Here is an 11,498-nt window from a genome sequence, read left to right as displayed (position 1 = left end):
CGGCAGTATGTATTATTTTAAAACTTGAATAGCCGAAAACTGAGAAATAATGAATTTTTTCAAATGTTTTCTTATTTTTCCCATTAAAGAGAGCTTGAAGCCTCCAAATATACATGATTTTACTTCACAGTCCTCTTCAGCATTAATTCCATAGATGAAACGCTGCATCCCCGTGGCTGAAAGCTCGATTAATACCCCCGAAATCCCCAGTGCAAATTTCGGGGCTCCTTCCTGGAAGAGGCGGAGCTTTTTGTGCAATAGCTCTGCCTCTACTCACATCAAACTACGGGGAGAGGCGGCAATCAGCGCAGATTGGGGTGAATGGAGGCAGAGCAACAGCGCAAAACTCTGCCTCCCCCAGGCAGCAAAATCCTCGACTTGGAAAGTCGTGGATTTTTGCCCCAGGATTTTGGGGGTATTAATTGAGCTTTTAACCGCGGGAATGCAGTGTTTCATCTATGGCATTAATGCTAAAGACTGGAAAGTAAAAACAGGTTTTTTTGGAGGCTTCAGAGTCTCTTTAAAATATATTTAAAATAATTCTTAGCAAAATGTACCACCCAAAGAAAGCTTAATTGGAGTCGAAAAAAAACCAAAACCAGCTATAGATCGTTTTGTTGTGAAAAGCAGTAATAAAGTTATTGTTGAATTAACGGAAGAAACTCTGAAAGGTGACAATTGCTCTGATACAGAAGTGAAAAAACCTCTCAGTAGTGAAATGGTTAAGAGGGGCGTAAGCTATTATATACGAAGTAGAATGGGTTGTGTGAGTGTGAGTTTCATCAGAGCACTGAACAGTCGTCAGCTGTAGTGTAGAGCTATGCACACGAATATCTAACAGTTGTACATGCCTATACACTCAACACACAATCCCAGAATTCATGTTTATTTCAGAACATCATTAGTTATTAAATGGCAGAACAGTTCTTGGTATCTGTTAGGATCTGTAAGTGGGTCACGTATATTTGGGTGCAATGTGCGCCGTTAAATTTAAGCGCCACTATAGGCGGCCATGTTTGTTTAGGGTTAGGTTAGGACATTGAATGTCAACACTTTTAACAATATTTTACTACTCAGGTGGATAATAGCATATTCTTATAATTACCAATAATATATTACCTTTGTTTTGCGCCTATTTTTAATTACAGCGCTATTATAGGTATGCTCTAAAAGTGCATCTAACAATTTGGGCGGGGCTAATTGGATAAAAGCTGCAATATAAGCAACTTTGCTTTTTACTTATTAATTGCATTTACATCACACGAAGCAATTCTCTCAAGTTATAAAAAGGATAAATTATTTGAAGGACCACATCGCGAAAACGTTATTGCGCGGCTTCTGCTGCAAACTGCGTTGGGCTGGAAGTCAGTAAGTCTATGGTAACGCTAGTACATTTAAAAAAACCTGCCGCATGCATGGAAGCATATTTTAGAAATGCGCTTCCGTGCACGTCATCGATTGCAGAACAGGAAGTGAGTGTCACTTCCTGCTTGGCCGGATGCCAGACGGGGATTACCGCTTACTAACGTGGTATTCCCTGAAGACCTGTTGGCAGTGCGGCCACTGCACCGCCAATCTGCAGTGTGAACCCGGCCTCAGGCTTATTAGCAAAAAATATTGCTTTTTATTTACCTCTAAGTTCGATAATAAATGGTATCACCCACATTCAAAACTTCTTGCTTTTACTGATGGCTAACACGGTACAGCGCTCTACAGCTTCTATTTATTTGAATTGACAAATGGTGATCAGTAGAATTTAGAACTCTTACAAAGCGTAAATTAAAATCTATGTACACACTTCTATCACAATGATCTGTTCAGGTGTCAGTTCTGGAGTGATTATGGTACTGACACTCTGCCTAAATGAAAAAAGAAGCAACACAGATACTCACCTAAGGAGAGGGGCGAAGGCTTTTGATCCTATAGAGCCTTCCTGTTCCTCTCCTCGTCCTGCCGTTCCTGCGCTGGCTCCCCTGTTGGCAGTCTCCAACCAATCGGTCAGAGACTACTCTCTTTCATTGTGGGTGGACTTCAGAAGTCTTCGGAAGCACTCGGGCTCCCAAAGACAGGCCACTTTGTACTGCATATATGTGAGCACGCGGTCTTGTGCATTCACGTGTGCGCAATATGGAGCCACCCATCTTCAGGAGCACTCGGGCTCCTGAAGACTGCTGAAGCCTCCCGTGATGGGAGATTGAAACGGAGGAGCATGCAGGGGAAAAAGAAGATGAGTAGAGGAACGGGAAGGATCTATAGCAGAGTTCCCCAACACTATCCTCTAACCCCACCAACAGTACATGCTTTGTAGGAAACCACAAACAATCATAGGTGGAGTAATAATAATAATCCAAACATTTGTAAAGTATTTTTCTCCTGTCGGACTCAAATCGCTCAAGAGCTGCAGCCACTGGGATGCACTCAAGAGGCCACCCTGCAGTGTTAGGGAGTCTTGCCTTTAACTCCTTACTGAATAGGTACTGACCCTAGCCTAGCTGCTTAACTACCTCTGTGGATTTCCACAAAACACTAACTGTTGTTGGTGGGCCTCGAAGGCAGGGTTGGGGAACACTGCTCTATAGGACCCAGAGCCTTCCCTCTCCTTAGGTAAGTATCGTTTTTTTTTTTGTTTGTTTGTTTTTTTTATTTAGGCTACAGATTTTTCAAGTGATGTTGGCGAGGATGAGACAGTAAATGGTAAAAAGTTCTGTATTTTTGTGAGATAACGGTGGAAGTAAGACTTTGGAATTAAACATTGTTAAACAAAATTTGCCCTATGAAACGCAAGAAATGAACTTGGTATATCTCATTAGCAACATTTAGCAGCACAATTTGTTAACTTACTGATATTTGGTCATTTTTCCTTTACCTGGGATCCTGATGTGTTTAAAGGGACTCCGAGCAGTGCAGAAACTATGGAAATATGCATATCATTTTAAAGCTCTCTTTCTCCTCTTTCCAATGATATATAAACCGCCGCCCTACGCCTTTTAGTTTTCGCTATTTTCGCGATTGAAATTGCCGCGGCCGCGATTTCAATTGCGAAAATAGAGAAAACTAAAAGGCGTATGGCGACGATTTAGGTGTCGCAAGAAAGAGGAGAAAGAGAGCTTTAAAATGATATCCATCTTTCCATAGTTACTTGTATTACACAGGGCGACTTTTTCCTAAAGTCAGCAGCTTCGTTCTGCTGAATGGAGCTGCTGACACTGGGGAAAGTGTAGTCCTGTGTAATACAAGTAACTATGGAAAAATGGATATCATTTTAAAGCTCTCTTTCTCCTCTTTCTTGCGACACCTAAATCGTCGCCATACGCCTTTTAGTGTTCTCTATTTTCGCGATTGAAATCGCGGCCGTGGCAATTTCAATCGCAAAAATAGCGAAAACTAAAAGGCGTAGGGCGGTGGTTTATATATCATTGGAAAGAGGAGAAAGAGAGCTTTAAAATGATATGCATCTTTCCATAGTTTCTGCACTGCTCGGAGTCCCTTTAAGCTGCCTACCAAAATGCATACTGGAATTTCATCAACAGAGGCCAGGCCAGGCCCCCCCCCCAACAAACACACACCACACATATCTATCTCTCTTTCTCTCCTTCTCTATGGCCCTGCAACTGAAGAAGCTAGCTCCTCTTTGCTGTGTCAGCTTTTACGCACCTTACACCGTGTGCCATCTGCACGGAAACCCGTCTTTGGAATTAAACATTGTTAAACAAAATTTGCCCTATAATGATTATAATGCTCATCATCTGCACCCTGCCTTTATTTCAATACACATAGCTTTTCCTTATTTGTGCCATTATACATGAACGTCCCAAAGCGCAGTGCATGTACCTGAATATTCATACCTCAGTGAATTTTGATGGCTGACTGAAGCGGTCATTGTCACTGACAGTGTTCTAAATACTCTCTAGATGGCTAGTTCAATAAATAATGGATAAAGAGATTACTGACATACACCTAGGTGAGCTTCAGAAGGCAATACACTTATGCATGGAAAGTAAATGTGCAATGATGAGTGAAGAGTATAAAACATTATGAATACAGCACAGTAAAGTCGTGACAGATCAGTAGAAGATGAGTAGAGGGCTAGGAGTTCCAGGTCCAAATCCTGGTCAGGGCTGTCTGCATAGAGTTTTTACATTCTCCCAATGTTTGCGTTTGTTTCCTCCATTGGTTTCAGTGTCCTCCCATAACCCACAAATATAATTGGTAGATCATGTGGCCTCCTCCAAAATTGGCCTGTAATAAAAAATGACATTGTGAGCTCTGCTGAGGACCAGTTAGTGGTGTTACTTGTTGGAGGTTCTCTGTAAAGCTCTGTGAAATGTGTTGGCTTTATATAAATGCTTAAAGCGTACCTGGGATGGGGCAAAATAAAAAATGTATACATACCTGGGGCTTCCTCCAGCCTTCTCCGGCCTGATCAGACTCTCGCCACCTTCCTCCACTGCCTGCAGCCTCTGCAACTGGCCCCATTAAGTCATCCAGTCAGGGCCAGTTGGCGTAGGCGCAGTCCAGTCAATATAGTAAAATTGGGAATGGCACCTATAAATATTCATAGAAAACGTTCTGATGTTTAAACATTTGCCAGCAAACAGTTCAGACACTAAGTTCAATCTAGGGACAGCACTCTGTTATCTAGCCAGCAAATGTCAGTAATTCATCAGCAGTTCAGCTCCAGCAAAAAGGTAACTTTGCACATACAGTATTACAGCTACAGGTGTATGCTGAGCTTGCAATGGTCACCCTTATTCAGCAATCTGAGGATACTCTCCTCCAGTGTACTCCCTCCAATCGTGCACAAATGTTCCTCTCTGCGGTGGTCTCGGCAAAGTCTCCGCCAGACGGCCTCCCCTCTGTGTAGGGTCTATTCCGGCGTCTCTCCTGGCTACTTCCATGTTCCACCGCATTCCACCGGCACTCTACAATAGGCGAAGAGGGACACAATAGTGCAGACTGCGCGCTGTGTTGTCCGCTGTGCAAAATAGAAATACTCACTGGAAAACAACTTGTTTATTGCACATCAGGACTCCCGACATAGGTTTCGGCTGCAGGCCTTCATCAGAGGAGGAGGCGCAGTCCGGGTGTGCACGCTACCATGGCTGAGCGAATACTGCGCAGGTGTAGAACGCTCCCAACAATGGGGACATGCATGGCCGGGCCGCACATGAACAGTGTTCCCTGTACTGGAAGACTTTCCGGGGCAATTTGCGGAGGCTGCAGGCAGTGGAGGACAGTGGCGAGGGAGTAATCAGGCAGGAGGGGGCTGGAGGAAGCCCCAGGTATGTATACATTTTTAATTTTGCCCTACCTCAGGTTCTCTTAATAATCTTAACAATAAGAATCATCTTTAGATGTTAGTAATAAGTACAATATTTTTTATTAAGGCTATTTTTACAGAGCTCAGACTTGATAGTGACCTACTATTATTGTTTCAGGCTTGAATGCTATGCAAGAGAAGAATGACATTTAATTATGAAGCACTCTGTTCACAACACTGCACTTAAGCACTTTAGAGCTTTCTCCACAGTGACAATAGGAATTGCTTAATGATTATTTGCAGTGTGATGCTTTTAAAATAAACCTCTTATGTAATTTATGCAGTTCTGTGCTTCCTTTATAATACCATTAATACAGCAAAATAAGGTTACCTGGGAATAAGGCCGTATAAGATACTGCTTAGAGAACTCTGGACTATGTGTGTGTGCAGTCTTAGAAACCATCAAATCACTGTGCATAAATAATTTAGGTTTTTTAGCTGCTTAAAGGGGCCAGAACCCAAGAAATGAACTCGGTATATATCATTAGCAACTATTAGCAGCACAATTTGTTAACTTGCTGCTATTTGGTCATTTTTCCTTTATCTGGGATCCTGACGTGTTTGAGCTGCCTACCAAAATGCATACTGGAATGTATATCAGCAGAGGCCAGGCTTCCCCCCCCCCCCCCCCCCCCCCTCCCCAGCAAACACACACCACACATCTCTCTCTCTCTTTCTCTCCTTCTCTATGGCCCTGCAACTGAAGAAGCCAGCTCCTCTTTACATTGCACTGTCTGGTGCTGTCAGCTTTGACGCACCTTACACCGTGTGCCATCTGTACGACGGAAACCGTTCATTGACTTCCTTCTTACTGTTCACAGTAACAGGCGATTTCCCTACAAGTTTACAGCCTCTCTAAAGGCTAAAAAATAAATAAAAGGCAAGTACTGACTAGTTCAACACTGACCTATGACTTGTTATCTCCAGGATAATTTTTTATTGCTTGTCAAATCAGCAGAATAAATTTCACTGCACTAGTTCCTATGACTGGAGCTCTGGAGTGGGAGAAATGCAAGTGTTTCTAGTCTGTGTTCTGCACAGCCCCTCTTTGCAGGTGATCCTGACTAACCGGTGTCACAATACAGCAACCCCCCCTCAGCTGTCACAGGTGGTCTCAGAGTCTTTCTATAGCTATTACACACCACAAACTGGAGGACTCACTACGGAATGGCCAAGAAAGCTGTAACACATAGCCGGCCTTTGACCTGAGCGACTGGAGCGGTCGCTCAGGGCGCCGGCTTCCAAGGGGGCGCCTATAGCTGGCTACCTATACTGAGGGCACCTACACCTGACTTCCTATACTGGGGGCACCTATGCTTGGCTACCTATATTGAGGGCACCTGCACATGAGATCCTATACTGGGGGCACCCATACCTGTCTACCTACCTATACTTACAGTAGTCTGAGGGCATTTTATTGGGGGTGGGGGGCGCACTGCGGCTATAACGCATGGTGCAAATGGTCGGCGCTGTGCTGTCATTCCAATTGGGGGGGGGAGGGGGGAACCTAACTGTCCCACTGATTGTTTAAATTAATATTCCTGAAATGTTCTAGACTTTATTTTTAAATGTATTCAGGATAATGCACTCTTTTCATCCATTTTGTGGTTATTAGTATTTTTCTATTATACATATGTGATGTGTCAGGGAGATCTGAGCATTTGGCATGATGTGTCAGAACTTCAAAAAGGTTGGGAACCACTGTCCTAGGGGGTAACTCAGGAGAAAAGGTGAATTGCATATGGGCCTGTGTGTGTGCGTGTGTGCGTGCACACGTGAGGAGGATGAAGGAGGGGCACCAAAATCAGGTTTCGCTCAGGGCGCTGGGAAACCTAAGGCCGGCCCTGCTGGAACACATTGGTGGGGGGAAGACTAGGAAGCAGGGAGAGATTTAAGCGTGCTGAGACTGGGCTACAGTACAGGTACACCAGACAGTTGGGAGATACTTTGAAGAGCACCATTGAGTGTATATTGTAGATCTTGTAGAAAAGTATGGGAATCACAGCAAAGATTCACAATACACAAATGAAGACACTGGTGCTTTGACACACTACTCTTGGCCTAATTTATTTATTGACCACACAATTATGTTTTTACCCCACTATTGGGCACAATACTTGGTGTAGTTCTGAAAGTGACGGATGCAGTTGCAGCAAAGATTATAGCATCCACTTCCTACAGTAAACAGTGCTGGGGATGTTAAGCGTTATGGCCTAGTGCTAAACTAGATCGCATTGTTTATTTTTTTCTGCTATTAAATAGGCCTTAAAGCTGCAGGGACAGCCCTATTATCACAGGGAAAAAACATATAGAAGTAGATAAATACTTTTTCTACTTGCATATGTATTGTGATGTTCACGTTTTGATTTTATATAGTAAATTAAGAGAAAACTGTTCATGGCATTTTCCATTTTTGCTTTTTCTGTCAGTAGCCAATCCTGATGTAATTTCCTCCCTTATTTTTTCCCCTAGAAACTGCCCAGTCATATCTATCTTGCTTTGTAAACACGTGAGCACAGCATACATCAGATTTCAGCAACTCACTGAACTGCCCTCAGCCAATCTGTGAGGAGCAGGAGTGTGGGAGTGGAGATAACAAGCTTCCTTCTCGTTGGTAATGTACCAAATAGAGCCGGGCTGACTGAGATAATATTTATTACAGCAGACACATTTAGGATTAAATTAGACTGTTTGCAATGCAGAGTTAGGTTGCAGGCTGTATAATAAAGACACAGCAGTAGGTAAATGGAATTTGATTTTGTGGCTGACAGTTTCACTTTAAAAGTGATTGTCACAGTTTATATTCTCACTGACAGCCTAGGGGACATGTAGGCACTAGAAACCTAAAACGTAAATTACAGTTCTACGGATGCACTTTGCAGCTGAAATATTCAACCTACACGTACTGTGTAGGTGTGGTTGGATAGTGTACCGGTTAAGGGCTCTGCCTCTGATGCAGAAGACCAGGGCTTGAATCTTGGCTCTTACTGTTCAGTAAGCCAGCACCTATTTAGTAGGAGACCTTGGGCAAGAGTGCGTCGTAGGGGCTGTAGCTCAGCGTGATATAAATGTTATTTGTCTTGTCAGACAACAGCAAGGTTCGGCAAGTAAAATGATGTGGGGCCAACCTTACACACAGTACCAGTAATACTATACCTGAAAAGAACAGTCATTGTTTTCCTTCCCAGAGGGACCTGGCATTCAGGGCACTCTGCAGGGCAACTAAACAGGCGTTCTAGCGGTTTTGCTAGCCTGACAGCCGTGCTAGCGGTTTTGCTAGCTTGACAGCCGTGCTAGCGGTTTTGCTAGCCTGCATGTATCATAATCCAACACTAAAGGTGCTCATTGACAGTGAGATTTTAAGTGAAGAATCATATTTTGGATAAGATCATTTAGATTGTAAGAAAATATCATATTTTAGCAATCCACAACATTAAAGAATTTAAATGATTCCCAACATCAAAAGCATGTGTGATCATTTCTTTGAAAAAATCTGCCATATCAATCGTCCAGGATCGCCAGCTTCTCTGTTTTTATGCAACTTGATCTGAATAATCTGATGGAAAATAAGATTTTTCATTTAAAATTGGGCCATTGATCTGCACCTTACTACGGTAATTGACAATAAAAATTTAATAAACAAATGCATATTCAAAAGGCAGTTGCTGCAGTGTGTTTCTCTGTATACTATATTATAAGCTCTTTTCTCTTCACATTGGGGTGTATGCAATACACATTGTTAGGCATAATTATTTGTGCATAGAGTATATACACTCACCTAAAGGATTATTAGGAACACCATACTAATACGGTGTTTGACCCCCTTTCGCCTTCAGAACTGCCTTAATTCTACGTGGCATTGATTCAACAAGGTGCTGAAAGCATTCTTTAGAAATGTTGGCCCATACTGATAGGATAGCATCTTGCAGTTGATGGAGATTTGTGGGATGCACATGCAGGGCACGAAGCTCCCGTTCCATCACATCCCAAAGATGCTCTATTTGGTTGAGATATGGTGACTGTGGGGGCCATTTTAGTACAGTGAACTCATTGTCATGTTCAAGAAACCAATTAGAAATGATTCAAGCTTTGTGACATGGTGCATTATAATGCTGGAAGTAGCCATCAAAGGATGGGTACATGGTGGTCATGAAGGAATGGACATAGTCAGAAACAATGCTCAGGTAGCCCGTGGCATTTAAACAATGCCCAATTGGCACTAAGGGGCCTAAAGTGTGCCAAGAAAACGTCCCCCACACCATTACACCACCACCATTATACCACCATCACCATAAACAAGGCATGATGGATCCATGTTTTCATTCTGTTTATGCCAAATTCTGACTCTGTCAAGACTCATCAGACCAGGCAACATTTTTCCAGTGTTCAACTGTCCGATTTTGGTGAGCTCGTGCAAATTGTAGCCTCTTTTTCCTATTTGTAGTGGAGATGAGTGGTACCTGGTGGGGTCTTCTGCTGTTGTAGCCCATCCGCCTCAAGGTTGTGCGTGTTGTGGCTTCACAAATGCATTGCGGCATACCTCGGTTGTAATGATTGGTTATTTCAGTCAACCTTGCACTTCTATCAGCTTGAATCAGTCAGCCAATTTTCCTCTGACCTCTAGCATCAACAAGGCCTTTTTGCTCACAGGACTGCCGCATACTGGATGTTTTTCCATTTTCACACCATTCTTTGTAAACCCTAGAAATGGTTGTGCGTGAAAATCCCAGTAACTGAGCAGATTGTGATATACTCAGACCGGCTCGTCTGGCACCAACAACCATGCCACGCTCAAAATTGCTTAAATCATCTTTCTTTCACATTCTGACATTTAGTTTGGAGTTTAGAAGATTGTCTTGACCAGGACCACACCCCTAATTGCATTGAAGCAACTGCCATGTGATTGGTTGATTAAATGTGTAGTACAGCTAAGAAATAAAACATTTGGGAATAGAGACATGAGTTTAATATTGGCCTCAATCTCCTGTCTTTTATAACGTATCTAGAGTTATCACTATGGTGATAAGGCATGTAGTATTCAGGAAACATTTTACCTCAGGCAAACCTTAAGTTAACTCTTCAATCCTTAAAATAACTCCAGTATTCTAAAGTTAAAGGCAGGCTGTTACTTAACTGCATGTGAAAATAATTACAGAGGAGGTAACTTAACTACAGAGGCGGTAACTTAAAGTGGATCCGAGATGAACTTTTATTCATTGCATAATTATGTTCCTTACATATACAGTGGGTTGCAAAAGTATTCAGCCCCCTTGAAGTTTTCCACATTTTGTCACATTACTGCCACAAACATGCATCAATTTTATTGGAATTCCACGTGAAAGACCAATACAAAGTGGTGTACATGTGAGAAGTGGATCGAAAATCATACATCATTCCAAACATTTTTTACAAATAAATAACTACAAAGTGGGGTGTGCGTAATTATTCGGCCCCCTGAGTCAATACTTTGTAGAACCACCTTTTGCTGCAATTACAGCTGCCAGTCTTTTAGGGTATGTCTCTACTAGCTTTGCACATCTAGAGACTGAAATCCTTGCCCATTCTTTTTTGCAAAACAGCTCCAGCTCAGTCAGATTAGATGGACAGTGTTTGTGAACAGCAGTTTTCAGATCTTGCCACAGATTCTCGATTGGATTTAGATCTGGACTTTGACTGGGCCATTCTAACACATAGATATGTTTTGTTTTAAACCATTCCATTGTTGCCCTGGCTTTATGTTTAGGGTCATTGTCCTGCTGGAAGGTGAACATCCACCCCAGTCTCAAGTCTTTTGCAGTCTCCAGGAGGTTTTCTTCTAAGTTTGCCCTGTATTTGGCTCCATCCATCTTCCCATCAACTCTGACCAGCTTCCCTGTCCCTGCTGAAGAGATGCACCCCCCGAGCATGAAGCTGCCACCATCGTATTTGACAGTGGGGATGGTGTGTTCAGAGTGATGTGCAGTGTTAGTTTTCCGCCACACATAGCGTTTTGCATTTTGGCCAAAAAGTTCCATTTTGGTCTCATCTGACCAGAGCACCTTCTTCCACATGGTTGCTGTGTCCCCCACATGGCTTGTGGCAAACTGCAAACGGGACTTCTTATGCTTTCTGTTAACAATGCCTTTCTTCTTGCAACTCTTCCATAAAGGCCAACTTTGTACAGTGCATGACTAATAGT

Source organism: Hyperolius riggenbachi, chromosome 8 (genome assembly GCF_040937935.1).
Source record: "Hyperolius riggenbachi isolate aHypRig1 chromosome 8, aHypRig1.pri, whole genome shotgun sequence".
In the NCBI taxonomy this organism is placed as follows: domain Eukaryota; kingdom Metazoa; phylum Chordata; class Amphibia; order Anura; family Hyperoliidae; genus Hyperolius; species Hyperolius riggenbachi.
The sequence above is the reverse complement of the archived record's forward strand: the minus strand, read 5'-3'. Positions refer to the sequence as shown.